A 20,672-nucleotide genomic window follows, 5' to 3' on the forward strand; every position below is an offset into this window, starting at 1 on the left:
TTTTAATGTGTTTACTTTATTTTACAGTCTGCTGGGTTAGCACAGTATTGACATCATAGGACTGTCAACCTATAAGTTGTGTGTTGGATTCCTTGCTGAGGCCAATATTCTTTCTGAACCTAAACTGACAAGAGGACAGCATGTCCTATATCTTTCTTTCTCCACCTCTGAATCATGTTGGGAAGTTGTGAGATACTTACAATGCACAGATAGCCCTGGTGTAGAATACAGGAACACAGTTAGCCCTGTTGTAGAATACAGGAATGCAGAAAGCCCTGGTGTAGAACGCAGATAGCCCTGGTGTAGAATACAGGAACACAGATAGCCCTGGTGTAGAATACAGGAATGCAGATAGCCCTGGTGTAGAATACAGGAACGCAGATAGCCCTGGTGTAGAATACGGGAACGCAGATAGCCCTGGTGTAGAATACAGGAACACAGATAGCCCTGGTGTATAATTCAGGAACACTGGTAAGGTTAATTATTGAAATGTGTGAAAAAAATGTAGATAAAACTGTATAAGTTGAAGAAGACTTATGCTTACCATGAAATCATTACATTTCGAGGGCACAAAATTTTGTGGTTTTGGTAAAAAACGGCCATTTCTTTAGGATATGACTTCATGGATTTAACTTTTGAACAAAAGTAATGGGAATTTTACTTGTTTGTTAGGGTTACATTTGGTGGATTTACTCAGCTGTAAAATTCACATAAATTAGTCCTCCACATACATTAATTTTATTTCACAGAATGTTACCTATTTAAATTTGTCTCTTTCAGAGCTAAAGAAAAACAGTCATAATTTATTGAACATAAACTAACAATGGTAAAGAACTACTGATGGCAGTTCTTTTTAAGCAGTCAGTTTATATCCAGAAATATTTTTAAAATGATGTACTTTTATGCTCACCGGAGCTTTGTTTAGTGTGAGCTATTAGTAATAGGTAATCATCTCTTTCTCTGAAACTTACCGTTAAAATTATACCGTACTTGATCCGTGACACCCTTGGTAGGATCTCTTTCAAGTTTTTATGCTCCCCAAAGAGGGAGAGCATATACTTAAACCACCTTGTCCATCCATTTGTCCATCTGTCACACTTTTTGTCTGGAGCATAACTTAACTTAAAAAGTATTGATGATACTAAGTTGTAACTTCACACAATGATAGAGCTCTTTGAGAGGAAGTGCAGTGATAAGGAACCATAACTTTAGGTGGTCCTGTTTTTTTATTACCTCCCTTTTTTGTAAAAAGCTTGTCTGAAGTCTTAAGTCCAAAACTACATATGAAAGGGATTGACTTGATACTTTTACCTACTGATAGAGGTCAGTGAGAGGAAGTGCAATAAGAAAACAATAAGAAGGAGTGAATTGAAACTTCACACGGATATAGAGGTCATTGAAAGGAAGTGCAGCAACTAGGACCTATAACTCTAGCTGATCCCATTTTTTAATTATCTCCCTTTATGTCCAAAGCTTGTCCTGAACCTAAATCAGGATTGATTTGATTCTGTACATGTGGATAGAGGCCAGCTGGAGGATATGCAATGTCAAAGAAACACAACTCAAGCTGACCCCATTTTTAGCTCACCTGTCACAAAGTGACAAGGTGAGCTTTTGTGATCGCGCGGTGTCCGTCGTCCGTCCGTCCGTCCGTAAACTTTTGCTTGTGACCACTCTAGAGGTCACATTTTTCATGGGATCTTTATGAAAGTTGGTCAGAATGTTCATCTTGATGATATCTAGGTCAAGTTCGAAACTGGGTCACGTGCCTTCAAAAACTAGGTCAGTAGGTCTAAAAATAGAAAAACCTTGTGACCTCTCTAGAGGCCATATATTTCAAAAGATCTTCATGAAAATTGGTCAAAATGTTTACCTTGATGATATCTAGGTCAAGTTCGAAACTGGGTCACATGGGGTCAAAAACTAGGTCAGTAGGTCTAAAAATAGAAAAACCTTGTGACCGCTCTAGAGGCCATATTTTTCATGAGATCTTCATGAAAATTGGTTAGAATGTTTATCTTGATGATATCTAGGTCAAGTTTGAAACTGGGTCACGTAGGGTCAAAAACTAGGTCATAAGGTCTAAAAATAGAAAAACCTTGTGACCTCTCTAGAGGCCATATTTCTCAATGCATCTTCATGAAAATTGGTCAGAATGTTCATCTTGATGATATCTAGGTCAAGTTCGAAACTGGGTCATGTGGGGTTAAAAACTAGGTCAGTAGATCTAAAAAAAGAAAAACCTTGTGACCTCTCTAGAGGCAATATTTTTCATGAGATCTTCATGAATATTGGTCAGAATGTTCACCTTGATGATATCTAGGTCAAGTTCGAAACTGGGTCATGTGGGGTCAAACACTAGGTCAGTAGGTCTAAAAATAGAAAAACCTTGTGACCTCTCTAGAGGCCATATTTCTCAATGGATCTTCATGAAAATTGGTCAGAATGTTCACCTTGATGATATCTAGGTCAAGTTCGAAACTGGGTCATGTGCGGTCAAAAACTTGGTCAGTAGGTCTAAAAATAGGAAAACCTTGTGACCTCTCTAGAGGCGATATTTTTCAATGGATCTTCATGAAAATTGGTCAGAATGTTTACCTTGAAGATATCTAGGTCAAGTTCGAAACTGGGTCACGTGGGGTTTTAAAACTAGGTCAGTAGATCTAATAATAGAAAAAACCTTGTGACCTCTCTAGAGGCCATATTTTTCATGAGATCTTCATGAATATTGGTCAGAATGTTCTCTTGAATATCTAAGTCAGATTCGAAACTGGGTCATGTGGGTCAAAAACTAGGTCAGTAGGTCTAAAAATAGAAAAAAACCTTGTGACCTCTCTAGAGGCCATATTTCTCATGGATCTTCATGAAAATTGGTGAGAATGTTCAGCTTGATGATATCTTGGTCAGGTTCTTAACTGGGTCATGTGCGGTCAAAAACTAGGTCAGTAGTTGAAAAATAGAAAAACCTTGTGACCTTCTAGAGGCCATATTTTTCACGAGATCTTCATGAAAATTGGTGAGAAGTTCACCTTGATGATATCTAGGTCAAGTTTAAAAAGTGGTCACGTGCCTTCAAAAACTAAGTCATTAGGTCAAAAAAATAGAAAAACTCTGTGACATCTCTAGAGGCCATATTTTTCAATGGATCTTCAATGAAAATTGGTCAAATTTTTTATCTTGATGATATCTAGGTCACATGTGCTCAAAAACTAGGTCACTATGTCAAATATAGAAATAACGATGTCATACTCAGTTGAACACTGTGTCATGTGGAGATAGGTGAGCGATTCAGGACCATCATGGTCCTCTTGTTAAATTACCTCCCCTTGTGTGAAAAAAAGCTTGTCCATGGGAGGACATTGTCAAAGAACAGTAACTCTAGCTTACCCTGTTTTTGAGTTATTGCCCTTTATGTATGAAAACTTTTCCAGTGTATTACTTGAAAAGTATATAAATGATTGACTCAGTACTTCACACATTTATAGAGGTCAGCAAGAGGAAGTGCAGTAACTAAGAAACATAACTCTGGCCCTTTGTGTTATAAACTTTGTCCAGAGCAACGCTCCTTAACTATAAGAGATATACTTTCATCGAACTTTAAATTCTTATAGAACACATTGACAGTGGGGAGTGCAGTAACTAAGAACCATAACTCTGTATGACCCTGTTTTTGAATTGCACCTTTTTTTTTATATTTGTTTCGGGGAGCATCCATCGGTGTTACCGATTGCCTTGTTTCAGATGGTTATGCATTTTTGACCCTCGCAGCAAAAAATGCAAAAACCTTGTTCTCGGTTTCCATTGTCACTTTAAATGGACTGCTTAATGGATGTTCACCAAACTTGGTCAGAAGCTAGGTCAAAAGTTCAAGATCCCCTCAGGTGAGCGACTTAGGCCCAAAAAAGGCCTCTTGTTTCTTAGCTTATGGCGACGTCTTGACTGTTGAATATCTGCAGCTGATTTTCAGTGCTCACCATTTTTTACAATATATTGGTATAATATGTACTGGTAATTATTTAACCCTAGGTGTTTAGTACAGATGTTCTCCACATGAAACAGACAACTTCTTATAAATAAGAGGTGGAAGATGAATGGCTTGTTACTTGTTTGATTATAGCGGATCATCATGGAAGATAAGACCTCCAGTCTCCTTCTGTCTTGCTGAACTGCTGGCATGGGCCTTTGTTCTAGTTTCCATTAATTTCAAGTAAAGCTTTGGATAGACAATTATACCTGTATATAATGACCAGTCTTTGTTGAGATGAAATGTGGTCTATATGGGCAGGTGCTTATTATTCAGAGGTGAAATTAGTGGTCTCTGTAGACAGATGGTCTGTATTCGCAGGTTAAATATACTGTTTATGTTTAGATTGGAACTGAAACTAGTGGTCTCTGCAGACAGATGGTCTGTATTCGCAGGTTAAATATACTGTTTATGTTTAGATTGGAACTGAAACTAGTGGTCTCTGTAGACAGATGGTCTGTATTTGCAGGTTAAATATACTGCCTGTATTCGCAGGTTAAATATACTGTTCATGTTTAGATTGGAACTGAAATTAGTGGTCTCTGTAGACAGATGGCCTGTATTCGCAGGTTAAATATACTGTTTATGTTTAGATTGGAACTTAAATTAGTGGTCTCTGTAGACAGAGGGCCTGTATTCGCAGGTTAAATATACCATTTATGTTTAGGTTGGAACTGAAATTAGTGGTCTCTGTAGACAGAGGGCCTGTATTCGCAGGTTAAATATACCGTTTATGTTTAGATTGGAACTGAAATTAGTGGTCTCTGTAGACAGATGGTCTGTATTCGCAGGTTAAATATACCGTTTATGTTTAGATTGGACTGAAATTAGTGGTCTCTGTAGACAGATGGTCTGTATTCGCAGGTTAAATATTCCGTTTATGTTTAGATTGGAACTGAAATTAGTGGTCTCTGTAGACAGATGGTCTGTATTTGCGTAAGAGTTATAATATTACTGCATGCCTGTATTCGCAGGTTAAATATACTGTTCATGTTTAGATTGGAACTGAAATTAGTGGTCTCTGCAGACAGATGGTCTGTACTCGCAGGTTAAATATACTGTTTATGTTTAGACTGGAACTGAAACTTGTGGTCTCTGCAGACAGATGGTCTGTATTCGCAGGTTAAATATACTGCTTATGTTTAGACTGGAACTGAAACTTGTGGTCTCTGCAGACAGATGGTCTGTATTCGCAGGTTAAATATACTGCTTATGTTTAGACTGGAACTGAAACTTGTGGTCTCTGCAGACAGATGGTCTGTATTCGCAGGTTAAATATACTGCTTATGTTTAGATTGGAACTGAAACTAGTGGTCTCTGCAGACAGATGGTCTGTATTCGCAGGTTAAATATACTGTTTATGTTTAGATTGGAACTGAAACTAGTAGTCTCTGCAGACAGATGGTCTGTATTCGCAGGTTAAATATACTGTTTATGTTTAGATTGGAACTTAAACTTGTGGTCTCTGCAGACAGATGGTCTGTATTCGCAGGTTAAATATTCTGTTTATGTTTAGATTGGAACTTAAACTAGCGGTTTCTGTAGACAGATGGTCTGTATTTGCAGGTTAAATATACTGCCTGTATTCGCAGGTTAAATATACTGTTTATGTTTAGATTGGAACTGAAACTAATGGTCTCTGCAGACAGATGGTCTGTATTCGCAGGTTAAATATACTGTTTATGTTTAGATTGGAACTGAAATTAGTGGTCTCTGTAGACAGATGGTCTGTATTCGCAGGTTAAATATACTGTTTATGTTTAGATTGGAACTGAAATTAGTGGTCTCTGCAGACAGATGGTCTGTATTCGCAGGTTAAATATTCTGTTTATGTTTAGATTGGAACTTAAACTAGTGGTTTCTGTAGACAGATGGTCTGTATTTGCAGGTTAAATATACTGCCTGTATTCGCAGGTTAAATATACTGTTTATGTTTAGATTGGAACTTAAACTAGTGGTCTCTGCAGACAGATGGTCTGTATTCGCAGGTTAAATATACTGTTTATGTTTAGACTGGAACTGAAACTAGTGGTCTCTGCAGACAGATGGTCTGTATTCGCAGGTTAAATATACTGTTTATGTTTAGACTGGAACTGAAACTAGTGGTCTCTGCAGACAGATGGTCTGTATTCGCAGGTTAAATATACAGTTTATGTTTAGACTGGAACTGAAACTAGTGGTCTCTGCAGACAGATGGTCTGTATTCACAGGTTAGATATACAGTTTATGTTTAGACTGGAACTGAAACTAGTGGTCTCTGCAGACAGATGGTCTGTATTCGCAGGTTAGATATACTGTTTATGTTTAGACTGGAACTGAAACTAGTGGTCTCTGCAGACAGATGGTCTGTATTCGCAGGTTAGATATACTGTTTATGTTTAGACTGGAACTGAAACTAGTGGTCTCTGCAGACAGATGGTCTGTATTCGCAGGTTAGATATACTGTTTATGTTTAGACTGGAACTGAAACTAGTGGTCTCTGCAGACAGATGGTCTGTATTCGCAGGTTAGATATATCTGTATTATGTTTAGACTGGAACTGAAATTAGTGGTCTCTGCAGACAGATGGTCTGTATTCGCAGGTTAAATATACTGTTTATGTTTAGACTGGAACTGAAACTAGTGGTCTCTGCAGACAGATGGTCTGTATTCGCAGGTTAAATATACTGTTTATGTTTAGACTGGAACTTAAACTAGTGGTCTCTGCAGACAGATGGTCTGTATTCGCAGGTTAAATATTCTGTTTATGTTTAGATTGGAACTTAAACTAGTGGTTTCTGTAGACAGATGGTCTGTATTTGCAGGTTAAATATACTGCCTGTATTCACAGGTTAAATATACTGTTTATGTTTAGATTGGAACTGAAATTAGTGGTCTCTGTAGACAGATGGTCTGTATTTGCAGGTTAAATATACCGTTTATGTTTAGATTGGAACTGAAATTAGGGGTCTCTGTAGACAGATGGCCTGTATTCGCAGGTTAAATATACCGTTTATGTTTAGATTGGAACTGAAATTAGGGGTCTCTGTAGACAGATGGCCTGTATTCGCAGGTTAAATATACCGTTTATGTTTAGATTGGAACTGAAATTAGTGGTCTCTGTAGACAGATGGCCTGTATTCGCAGGTTAGATATACGGTTTATGTTTAGACTGGAACTGAAATTAGTGGTCTCTGTAGACAGATGGCCTGTATTCGCAGGTTAAATATACTGTTTATGTTTAGACTGGAACTTAAACTAGTGGTCTCTGTAGACAGATGGCCTGTATTCGCAGGTTAAATATACTGTTAATGTTTAGACTGGAACTTAAACTAGTGGTCTCTGTAGACAGATGGCCTGTATTCGCAGGTTAAATATACTGTTTATGTTTAGATTGGAACTTAAACTAGTGGTCTCTGTAGACAGATGGTCTGTATTCACAGGTTAAATATACTGTTTATGTTTAGATTGGAACTTAAACTAGTGGTCTCTGTAGACAGATGGTCTGTATTCGCATGTTAAATATACTGCTATTATTGAGACTGGAATTGAAATAAGTGGTCTCTGTAGACAGGTGGTCTGTTTATGTATAAGTTGAAAGTCTTTATACTTCTGATTTAATCAAACTTGGTCCAGTGTTCATTTACAAGAAGTGAAGATTAAGGAGAACTAAGTAATGCTTATTTTTGTATATTTGTTGGGGTGAGGATTACAAGGGGTGCATACAGGATGCTGAAAGATGTTTTTAAAGAATCATTTCAGGAAAGAAGTCCTTGTAAATGAGTTCATTTCTATTGATGAAACTTTTATCAGATTTCACTTTAACATACAGTAGCTGCAAACTATATTGATACTGTCGCAAGTACTTATTTATCAACAGTTTATCTTTCAGCTGTTAACCATACAGCCATTTGTTTGAATTACTTTGTTTTAAATGTCTAAACGGTGAACTCGATTGGAGATTTTAAAGGGGATTCCAGGACAGATCATTTCAGGAAGTGAAGGATTCTGGGAAAAATTCTTCTTCATTGATGCTTCATTTCCTGAGGAAAAATGACAGAACTGACAAAACAGGTACATAAACCTACAGTGAATTTTTTTTAATTTTGTGACTAGAAAATTGTGTAGTTTTGTCCAAACAGCTCTTTCATGGAGGTATGAATTTGTGGATTTCAATTTTAAACATAAAATGAGTAGAAATTTTAGTTCTTTATTGGGTTTAATTTTTGTGGATTGACTCAATAAAGAAATCCACGAAATTAAGACTCCCACGAATATAAATGATTTTCACAGTACACATGTTACAATAACTTCTGGTATAAACTTGACTTTATTTTTATACTTTTTACTCACTTTTTCATTTTTATACTGTAATAGGTCATATCTGCAAGACTTAGTGTATTTTGTATGAGGTCAGACAAAATAATCTAATATTGTGAAACACATATCATTTAAAGTTATTGTTTTTTTCTTAAACAGCTGTTGATTCAGCTGATCTTACAGTAAAACACGGGTTGCTTGGGCATCAGTAGCCCGAGCATCAGTAGCACCTGGATTCACTCGAAGGACTTTGTATAATACCTGGTCATCTTCCTTACATTTTCTCGATACTTTAAATAACTGTGATCCGGAATGATCAGTGTTTTCCTTATACATGATACTTTGACAGTTGTGAACATGCAACCCATTTTTGCAGGGACACCATAGCGTAACTTCATATTTTAACTATTGCATTTTCCAATATGAAGATTTTTGACTAGAAAATACAAAATGCTCAGTATTTGAAAAATGAATATAAATAAGGGGAGCACAGTTAAATGATCTTTGTCAAATTTTTGTAGTGGACAATTTTCTGAGGATTCGGATTTTCAGATGCCCGCTTTTCAGAGTTTTGACTGTATATTGTTTAATTATATTATTATGTCTCAGTGGACATCAGTATTGTAAAATAATGTTGTCTTTTTTTGTATAATGGAAATGGATTTTGTTTGAATACCTATTACTTCTCAGCGGCTCCGTCTGACATACAAAATTGTAAAATATATATTTAATAAAATTAGAATCCCTATATTGAGCCTCATTTCCACAGCTGTCTTGTCAGCTAGTAATGCCAACAATATTCCAAACTGGCAGACAGTGTATGAATAATATTCCAAAACATGGTAAATATCAGACCAGATAATGCCATGTACAGTTTTATAATAGAACAATTGGTGCAATTTCTCCGGAAGTACGTGAGTAGGTGTCTTTTTTTTTTTATTTCTTTATTATCTGCATCGCAAGCATAAATTTACATGCAAGTTATAAGAATAGTACTTTTTGTATATATACTATAATTATGCAAACTTAAATTTTTTTTAAGTGACTGTTATAAATTTGGAGTTATATGTATAAAAACTGGTTCTCAGAGGTAATTCTGATTTCATTAATTTATTTGCAAATAAAGTCATAATATTTATTATGTTGTTTAACCCCCAGGTTTAACTGTAATTCAAACATTAATATGAAAAATGAGCTAAAATGATGCTTTGGTTATGGAAATATCCTTTAAAAAGAAATGAAAAAAAGTGTCTTAATTTGGTTCTATGCCTTTATAAAAAAGAAAAGAAAATTGAACATTTTCATTTGCCACCTTTTTGAAGAAACATTATAATTATTCTCTCTTGAACTTAATTCTTTAAAAAAAAATCATTTAAATGGCAACGTTAAATCTATCATTTATTTTTCTGCCATTTTTTTTTTTTTTTTTTTTTTTTTATCCTTTAGAAAAAGTCTATATATGGTTTACGTCAAAACCTCGTCCAATATATCAAAAGTGGGAAACAATAAATGTATTGTATTTAACCATCTATGGAGGAAAACTTTCTTCAAGTCATTTCCTTTGTTTGCAGCAGCTAAATTTCTCAAATTCCAAACCTGATACGTCAGGTTTATGCAAGTTGACAAATTCACCTGAGAAATTTTCAAAAACCAACTACAAAGAGCTCTTCTGTTGAAATTATTCCCCCAATATTTGGACATAAAAGAGGTTTTATATTTACGATCATTTTGATGATTTTTGTCGTCTGCTAGTTTTACATACTTTACCTGGCGGTCCCCATCTTACAAAGTGCCATACTTCAATTACCTCCTAAATGGGTACATAAAGTGGGCAATTGTGACAAAACGGCATGGAGTTATCAATGTACCTTGTACGTTTATGGCATTTTCATGGATGAGAAATTTAGGTAATTTACAGCGATTCTATACGCAGTCTTCGGTCAAAGATATGTGAAAATTGAGAGAAATTTTGTGACGTTCCCACACTTAAAAGTGTGTAGATCAGATGTAGCACCATGCAGCTTTATCATCGTTCCCATCAAAATTGAGCTAAATTAGGTTTCTTTATACAACTTAATGAATTTCATACAATCCTTTACAGAGATCTTTTAGCGTTTTTGCAGGCTTTTTAAAAATCAGTTCCTGTTTCGGTCTTAATGAAAAAATGTTAATTATAATCAGTTTTTTTTGATCAGTTATTCTTAAAGTTAGTCTATAATTTGTGAGTAAATGAGGTATAAAGATAGATAGCGGTGAATTTAACTCTCCTATGGTCATTCAACATGATGTTGCATTAACCCACATGATAATGCTATATTCAGTATAATAATGTTACATTACCCCAGACAAAAATGCATTATCCAGACTTGTTACATTACCTGCATGATAATGCATTGTCCAGCCATGATGTTGCATTACCCCACACAGTAATGCATTATCCAGCTATGATGTTACATTACCTGCATGATAATGCATTGTCCAGCCATGATGTTACATTACCCCACACAGTAATGCATTATCCAGCTATGATGTTACATTAGCCCACATGAAAATTCATTGTCCAGCCATGATGTTATATTAATCCACATGATAATGCATTATCCAGTCATGATGTTATATTAGCCAATATATTTCATCTCAGTACATTTTGTGTTTCGTTAGCCAACATGATGTTGCATTACCCTTCTTGGTGTTTCATTAGCTTACATTATGTTGCATTACCCTACTTGGAGTTTCATTACCTAACATGATGTTGTATAACCATACTTGGTGTTTCACTATCTAGCATGATGTTGCATTACCCTGTCATGATGTTATATACCCGTAACCTAGTGTTTCATCACCGAACATGATGTTGCATTACCCAACTAAGTTTTTCATTACCCAGCATGATGTTGCATTACCCTACTAAGTTTTTCATTACCCAGCATGATGTTGCATTACCCTACTAAGTTTTTCATTACCCAGCATGATGTTGCATTACCCTACTAAGTTTTTCATTACCCAGCATGATGTTGCGTAACCATACTTTGTATATGGTGTTTCGTTGCCCAACATGATGATACAGTACCCTATTTGGTGTTTCATTGCCCAACTTGATGTTGAATTTCCCTACTCAAGTGTTTCATTACCCAGCCTGATGTTGCATAACTATACTTGGTGTTTCGTTACACAGCATGATGGTGCATGACTATGTTTGGTGTTTCAGTACCTAACATGATGATGCAGAACAATACTTGGTGTTTCATTGCCCAACATGATGGTGCAGAACCATACTTTGTGTTTCATTACCGAGCATGATGTTGCAGAACCATACTTAGTGTTTCATTACCCAGTATGATGTTGCATGACTATGCCTGGTGTTTCAGTACCCAACATGATGTTGTATAACCATACTTGGTGTTTCATTATCCAACATGATGTTGCATTGCCCTTAAATCAGTGTTTCATTACCCAACATGATGTTTTATAACCATACATAATGTTTCATTACGCAACATGATGTTGCATAATCATACTTGGTGTTTCAGTATCTAGCGTGATGTTGCATTACCATACTTGGTGTTTCAGTACCTAGCGTGATGTTGCGTTACCATACTTGGTGTTTCAGGACCTAGCTTGATGTTGCGTTACCATACTTGGTGTTTCAGGACCTAGCGTGATGTTGCGTTACCATACTTGGTGTTTCAGGACCTAGCGTGATGTTGCTTTACCATACTTGGTGTTTCAGGACCTAGCGTGATGTTGTGTTACCATACTTGGTGTTTCAGTACCTAGCGTGATGTTGCGTTACCATACTTGGTGTTTCAGTACCTAGCGTGATGTTGCGTTACCATACTTGGTGTTTCAGTACCTAGCGTGATGTTGCATTACCATACTTGGTGTTTCAATACCAAGCGTGATGTTGCATACCACACTTGGTGTTTCATTACCTAGCGTGATGTTGCATTACCACACTTGGTGTTTCATTACCTAGCATGATGTTGCATTACCACACTTGGTGTTTCATTACCTAGCATGATGTTGCATTACCACACTTGGTGTTTCAGGACCTAGCCTGATGTTGCATTACCACACTTGGTGTTTCAGGACCTAGCCTGATGTTGCATTACCACACTTGGTGTTTCAGTACCTAGCGTGATGTTGCTTTACCATACTTGGTGTTTCAGTACCTAGCGTGATGTTGCATTACCATACTTGGTGTTTCAGTACCTAGCGTGATGTTGCATAATCATACTCAGTGTTTCAGTACCTAGCATGATGTTGCATTTTCATTACCCAACTTGATATTGAATTTTCCTGCTTGATGTTTCATGTTACATTGCTCCACTAAATATTTCATTAGCCAACATGGTGTTGCTTTTTAGCCCACCATCATGATGATGGTGGGCTATTAAAATCACTCTGCGTCTGTGGTCCGTCCGTCATTCCGTCCGTCCGTCCGTTAACAATTTCTCGTTATCGCATCTCCTCAGAAAATACTGGGGGGATTTTGACCAAACTTTGTCAGAATGATGTATTGGTACCCTAGTTTTGTCCCCCTGAAAATCAGACTGGTTCAACAATTTATGAGTGAGTTATGGCCCTTTGTTTATTTCTATAATTTATATAGATTTATATAGGGAAAAACTTTGAAAACCTTCTTGTCCAAAACCACAGAGCCTAGGGCTTTGATATTTGGTATGAAGCATCATCTAGTGGTCCTCTACCAAGATGATTCAAATTATTTCTCTGGGGTCAAATATGGCCCCGCCCTGGGGGTCACATGGTTTATATAGACTTATATAGGGAAAAACTTTGAATAACCTCTTGTCCAAAACCACAGGGCCTAGGGCTTTGATATTTTGTATGTGACATCATCTAGTGGTCTTCAACTAAGATTGTTCAAATTATACCCCTAGGGTCAAATATGGCCCCGCCCTGGGGGTCATATGGTTTACATAGACTTATATAGGGAAAAACTTTGAAAATCTTCTTGTCCAAATCACAAAGCCTAGGGCTTTGATACTTGTAATGTAGCATCATCTAGTGGTTCTCTACCAAGTTTGTTCAAATTATCCTCCTAGGGTTCAATATGGCCCCGCCCCGGGGGTCACATGGTTCATATAGACTTATGTAGGGAAAAGCTTTTAAAATGTTCTTGTCAGTAACTACAACATTCAAACTTGGACCACATGTATATTTTTGAGTGGCAAGATGAACCTTGACATGAGTTGACCTTGATTTTGACCTAGTGACCTACTTTCACATTTCTGTAGCTACAGCCTTCAAATTTGGACCACATGCATAATTTTGTGCACTGGAAAAAACTTTGACCTTTATTTTGACCTAGTGACCTACTTTCACATTTTTGAAGGTACAGGCATCAAATTTGGACCATATGCATAGTTTCCTGTTTCAAAATGAAATTTGACATTGATTTTGACCTAGTGACCTACTTTCACATTTCTCAAGCTACAGCCTTCAAATTTGGACTACATGCATAGTTTTGTGTACCGAAAAAAATTTTGACCTTGACATTGACCTAGTGACCTACTTTCACATTTTTGAAGGTACAGGCTTCAAATTTGGACCACATGCATAGTTTTGTATTCTGAAATAAAATTTGACCTTGATTCTGACCTAGTGACCTACTTTTACATTTCTCAAGCTACAGCCTTCAGATTTGGACCACTTGCATAGTTTTGTGTACTGAAATGACCTTTGACCTTTACATTGACCTAGTGACCTACTTTCACATTTTTAAGGTACAGGCTTCAAATTTGGACCACATGCATAGTTTTGTATTCCGAAATAAAATTTGACCTTGATTTTGACCTAGTGACCTACTTTTACATTTCTCAAGCTACAGCCTTCAGATTTGGACCACATGCATAGTTTTGTGTACCGAAACGAACTTTGACCTTTACATTGACCTAGTGACCTACTTTCACATTTTTGAAGGTACAGGCTTCAAATTTGGACCACATGCATAGTTTTGTATTCCGAAGTAAAATTTGACCTTGATTTTGACCTAGTGACCTACTTTTACATTTCTCAAGCTACAGCCTTCAAATTTGGACCACTTGCATAGATTTGTGTTGTGTACGGAAATGAAATTTGACCTTGAGCTAGTCAGTAAGTCTTGAAATTTGGAACACTCAAAAATGGCACATTGGTGGGCGCCAAGATCACTCTGTGATCTCTTGTCTCTAATCGGGATGCTGTGGCATTACTTGGTTTGATGTTTCAGTAGCCAATATGATACAGTTTTGGATTAGATGTTGCCATAGTTTGTACTGATTCTAGTTTAAATATATTGCCTTTTGCAGATATATGTTTATTGTAGAATTGAGGCATTAATTCCGGTTAATTCCATCATTTATCTAGTGGTGATGGATCCTTGGGATAGGGAAAAAGCAGGTGTAACAGATTGTAAATAGACAACACAACAGTTTCTAAAAGCTCCCATTCTTGATTAGCCCTTATCATGCTGGACACGATTGGTTCTGCCTTTGCAACCAGTGTAGATCATGATCAGCTGGCACATCTGTGCAGTCTGATCAAGATCTGCACTGTTTGGCATTCAGCCAGCATCGTTTTGGTAAGCACCCCTTTTAACAGTTAATGGTACTGTCCAAATTGAAAGATGAACAAGTTCATTATAGAAATTTAGCATGGTAAGGATTTAAATCCGCATCACATTTGTATATTTTCGATGGATGGTAAATTTTTAGATGTCTTTATTAGGAATGCAGTAAACTGTTTATCTTATCTAGTCTGTAGGTTTAGATATAACTAGGCCTTCCTTGTTTGAACTTGGTGTCAAATCAGTGACCAGATTTCACATTGTTAGAAATCAGACAGAGATAACTTGGGTCCAAACTCCAAGACTTTAACTGTGTGTCGCAGTACTCAGCCTCTGATAAGAGTCCGACTTTTAGATACTGTTGGCTTCCAGGGGTGTATTCAAGTCCAACTTTCACATGCCTGTGTTTCTCAGGGTTTCTAATATGGCGGTTTTGCTTCCTTCAAGGGTGTATAAAGCACATGTGACAGACATTTTGAACTGAATCGATTTTTACAAAAAATGGCAGAGTTATAATAAGGATGTACAGAATTAACACTGAAATTCAAAGTTAAACTTTGAAGTGTGTTCGGCATTCCAAATTTGTTCTGAATTCTGAGTTTAAACTCAGATATTTGAAGAATAGCGAGAGCTTCTTTACTCACCTGAGTGTCGGCATCACACCTTGATTAAAGTTTGGATGTAAGTTTATATCTCAGTAACCTTTGCTTAATATGTATTGGATTGAATCTTTAGGCTTTTTAGTCATCAGGCCTACTGAAATATTCACGTTAAATTACTCTAAATTGAAATTAATTAAAATTATTGCCCTTTTTCGATTGAAGTTTTGTGTGCAACTCAAACTGTATCAAGCTCTGTCTCAGTAACAACTATACATGTTGGACTGAAACTTCATACAATGCTCTCCAGTCATCAGATCGAGTTGAATTTAATTCAAAATGTGACTCTTTTTAGCTGCACTATTCGGAGAATAGTGGTGCTGTTCTGCTTGCCCGGCGTTGGCATTGGTGTCAGTGTCGGCGTCGGCGTGATCTTTCTTGGTTAGAGTTTTTCGGTAACCTTGACAACCTTTGTTTTTCTTTGTTACTATTGCTTATATCTTACTGTAACTTCACATTAACATTGTTGAGCATGCAAACAAATTATGTAGTATGCAGGCTGACCTTGGTCTGCACTGTCCGTGCAGGCTGATCTTGGTCTGCACTGTCCGTGCAGGCTGATCTTGGTTCTGCATCGGTCTCAAAGGCAGAATCACTTGCTGCCAGCAGGCTAAAGGTTAAAAGTTGGTGTAAAACTAATTTGTAGCTCCTACAATTCTTGTTATATGATATAAATGTAAACTGAATTTTCGTAGCAAAAGAATTTTATGGTTAAGTGTCAATATTACAGATAGCATTAGCTGATACTGGGGAAAAAAACCATTTTGCTTCAAGACTTCTTCTGTGAAGACAGTAATAAAAGATTCTGTAGAAAAGTTTTCACAAAGTGACTTTGAAATAAATGGCCTTGAAATTTAAACGTAGCAAATATTATGTAAAATAGAAATCCTAATGTCACTATTAATATTTCCTTTCCCAAGTGGTTCAGAAGTACTTTTATGTTTAAAGAAGATTTTTGACTAAATAAGTAACTTCCTTGACAGTTACTGCCTTAAGTATGCCTTTCAACTGGCTACGTGCATGGATACAGGGGCAGTAGCAGTGTATTGTTATCTATATATTGCTGGGTCAGGTGACGAGGGTGATTCTCTCGAGACATGTGATGCTGCTACTGTTTGTAGAATTATCTCGGTGACGATAATTTACACAAACAGTAATTGGAAGGCTGACAATTTTACAAGTATATTATCATCATGTTACTGATAATTAATTTTATTTGATGATTTTGGATGTCATATTTAACACTTTAGGAACTTAATCAAGATTAATTTCATTTTTGTTCCCTTTATGTATGTGCACAATAACTGCAAAGTCATTAGGCCAAGACAAGTATAGAGGATATTACTATCGCAATTGCCTTACCAAAAATAATCTTCCTTATTTAAAGTGACTCTCTCCCGATTTTTCAGGCAAATTTTTTCTCTCAAAAAAAAGATCAAATTTAAGTGCCTTGAAAGTGACCAGTGGCACAGACACGGTATGATTTTTGCAAGATATCCAGATATATTGTGCAGAAGGAAGTGGACGTGAAATAATGGAGAAAAACAACATTCTACTTGCTTTTTTTACCAGTAGCTAACTTACTTTACTTATCGTCACTCAGACTTCACTATCTTCCAGTGTCATATATACATTTTATGCCAAACTCAGTGAAATGAACATGTTTAAAATTCTCACCCCAGCTGCGGGGAAAGTAGCTTTAATAAAGTCACGCATTGAGACTTGTTATAATAATTATGATAAAGCCTTTATTTAAAGAGGGAGCATTATAAATTGCCAAGTTGATCATGAACCAAGCTTCGTATATACATTACAATTTTTGTACATGCATTAGCGGACAGCAAAAAAGAATGAATGTTTTCACTGGTAAAAAATTTAAATGTAGATTTTAACAACTTCTCTCAGAAATGCTTATTTTTTTCTTCAGTTGCTTTTAAAAAAAAAATTATTGAGATAATAAAGAACTTCAATAATACATATTAGAAATATAAAAAAAATTTATTGGCATGCCAAGATGTTTCTGTTAACAAATGGTAAAGTACAACTCTTAGTTAAAGTTACTGTCTAATATGGACCAAAAAATTAAACTTTTTTTATTGTGTAATTTATTTGACATTATATTTTTTTTTATATTTATTATGCTACTTTTTCAGGGGCATAGCTAGATGCAGATAAATGTGTAGAAGCTTTAAGGGATATCTGGGATAGTTATGATCCCTTGCAAAAAATTTTTTTATTGTTTCTGAAAAAATAACTTTAGGGCCTCTGGTATGTCTCAGTGTATCTACATCACTGCTTTAATGGTAGTAAAGACTTTAAGAAAAACTTGGAAATACGTAATTCGCATAATTTAACTTCCCCTTTCTTGTAGATAAAAAAAAAGTTTTCCGCTTCCTTGATAAATGTTCTTCATACAAACCATACTTATATTTTAGTTTTCTTATAAATGGCAGTGTAAAAACACATAGATAAAGAGGAGGGCGTATTTGAAAGATTCTTTCTATTGTCTGATTTTTTTTTCACATTTAGGAATTTCAAAATCTATATACCTGTGTTACCAAAGACCAAAGCTAATAAAACTGGATTTGGGATCTTGTTGTGACAAATATTCCTTAAAATCCAGGCATGTTCAATTTTTAAATCAGACTGTATTAGCAGAAAGGAAAAGAAGATTATCTCTCATATCTTTGACTGTTGGATTTAAGTCAATCTTGCAGAACTTAATTCCCATATTTGAGGATTATAAGATAAGGTTCTAAAATCAAGTGCATCCAAAAAGAGGGTAGCTGGTTATCACCAATCAAGTGGGCTTCTCTATCTTAGAGATTTACCACTTTGACAATCCCAGCTTTTTTTGTTTGCATTCCTCTGCATGACTTATAGCTGTAAATGACAAGGGAACTGGGACTTGCTAGAAATTATCTATCCCAGGACATTGTTCTACAAGTGCTTGTCAGGAGGTGGGACTGAAGATTTTCAAGGTATTTTATTTTGTTATTTTTTTACTCTTGAGTAAATATGATGTTTTAACCAGGAAGAAATGAGGTACATAGAAATTGATAGGCATGGTTGATTTGTCGTCTGCTTGAAGCTGTGCCTTCATAATAACCGCTGTCTGATTTCGGTGACTTGAATATGGTAGTAGTTTAAAAATATCTACTTTTTAATTGTATTTGAAAGCTTTCTTCCAGTAGGTAGGATTTTTGTACTAAATACACAGCATAACTAATGGCCTATGGACTTGTACAATCTGAAGTCCAAACTCCATACTGCTGTGATGTGGGTAGAATATTTCTGTGTGATAAGATAATGACAACAGAAGATGCCTCCACCATGATGAAATTAGTTTATCAATATAAAGATAACGTTTAGGTAAAATTTGCAATCTCTTTTTAAACCAGTACCAGTGTACTTAGTCATCATCTTCATCATCATCATCATCCTCCTCAGAGTATCGACAGCATTACAAAAAACAAGTCATTTTTGTGATAAACAAAATGTGACTGGCAACATTATCATCATTTATCATTTTTAGCTCACCTGAGCACAAAGTGCTCAAGGTGAGCTTTTGTGATCACCCTGTCTCCGTCATCCGTCCATCCGTCAGCAACAATTTGACTGTTAACACTCTAGAGGTCACAATTTTGACCTTATCTTAATGAAACTTGGTTAGAATGTTACCCTCAATAAAATCTTGGACGAGTTCGATATTGGGTCATCTGGGGTCAAAAGCTAGGTCACCAGGTCAAATCAAAGGAAAAGCTTTTTAACACTCTAGAAATCACAATTTTGGCCCAATCTTAATGAAACTTGGTTAGAATGTTACCCTCAATAAAATTTTGGATGAGTTTGATATTGGATCATCTGGGGTCAAAAACTAGGTCACCAGGTCAGATCAAAGGAAAAGCTTGTTAACACTCTAGAGGTCACAATTTTGGCCCAATCTTAATGAAACTTGGTCAGAATGTTACCCTCAATAAAATCTTGGATTAATTTGATATTGGGTCATCTAGGGTCAAAAACTAGGTCACCGGGTCAAATCAAAGGAAAAGCTTGTTAGTCCCCTACTGGTTGAAAACCAGTTTTGGGGACTATAGGAATGCTCTTTTCCGTCATTCCGTCTTTCCGTCATTCCGTCCGTCCGCAATTTCGTGTCCGGTCCATAACTCTGTCATCCATGAAGGGATTTTAATATTACTTGGCACAAATGTTCCCCATGATGAGACGACGTGTCATGCGCAAAACCCAGACCCTAGCTCAAAGGTCAAGGCCACAATAGGAGGTCAAAGGTCAACAGGTCTTTATTGCCTGTTACACAAACTCTCCACCTTGAAGGGATTTTAGTATTACTTGGCACAATTTCCCTGATTTTTGAGATTGGTGTCGCAAATCATACCGGTACACCCAAGCTAATAATGATGGATCACAATATTCTGAGGTCAAAGGTCACAGGCATTTTCATTTCGGTCCATACTCTCATGAAGAGATTTAAATTATTGGCACAATTGTTCCATAGGAGAGACGTGTCATGCGCAAAAGGACCACCTAAGGTCAAACGGTCTAATATGGAGGTTCAAGTCAACAAGGTTTTTTTCCTTTCAAGTCACTCCCATCTATGAGGGATTTTAAAATTACATGGCCATCTAAATTGTCCACTTTTTTAGTTTGCATTTGTCATCACAACTGTCAGACCCCAAGTCTGGGTCAAATTCTACCAGGTCAATGTTACTACAAAGTGTTGTTAGGGTGCGGTCATAACATCTGATATTTATTAAGGATTTTTTTACTTAGCTATAATGTTTACCCAGATGATGACGGGTCATGCAAATGCCGGGAGCCCTAGCTCAAAGTCAAGGCTTCACAATAGGGGTCAAAGGTCACAGGTATTTTGTCCGTCGTTAAAATATGACCTTTCAGTATGAAGGTTTTTACTATACGTGGACATATGTTTCCATGATGAAGACATGTGATGCAAACCGAGTCCTACTTAAAGGTGCAAGGTTGCCTTTAGAATATAGGGTCAAGAGGATTTTTTCTGTCCTCTATAACTTTGTTATGCAAGCAGATATAATTCAGTTGCAAAAATTCCCTGATGAACAACATGTCATGCGCAAGATACTAG

At 36.3% G+C, this 20,672-nt stretch overlaps 1 protein-coding gene across 5 annotated transcripts in view; it reads left to right on the plus strand.

The window, feature by feature from the left end:
• LOC123549443 (uncharacterized) overlaps window positions 1-20,672 on the plus strand; it is a 100,801-nt gene that overhangs the window by 30,174 nt on the left and 49,955 nt on the right. For 3 of the 5 annotated variants that reach the window (XM_053545365.1, XM_053545367.1, XM_053545368.1), the window contains one exon: window positions 28-471. The gene's annotated coding sequence lies outside the window, so the exon portion shown is untranslated. Of the gene's footprint in view, window positions 1-27; window positions 472-7,878; window positions 8,078-18,395; window positions 18,532-20,672 lie in introns of those variants that run through there. The other 2 variants (XM_053545364.1, XM_053545370.1) reach the window with 2 other exon arrangements.

This window comes from Mercenaria mercenaria, chromosome 6, assembly GCF_021730395.1.
Source record: "Mercenaria mercenaria strain notata chromosome 6, MADL_Memer_1, whole genome shotgun sequence".
In the NCBI taxonomy this organism is placed as follows: Eukaryota; Metazoa; Mollusca; class Bivalvia; order Venerida; family Veneridae; genus Mercenaria; species Mercenaria mercenaria.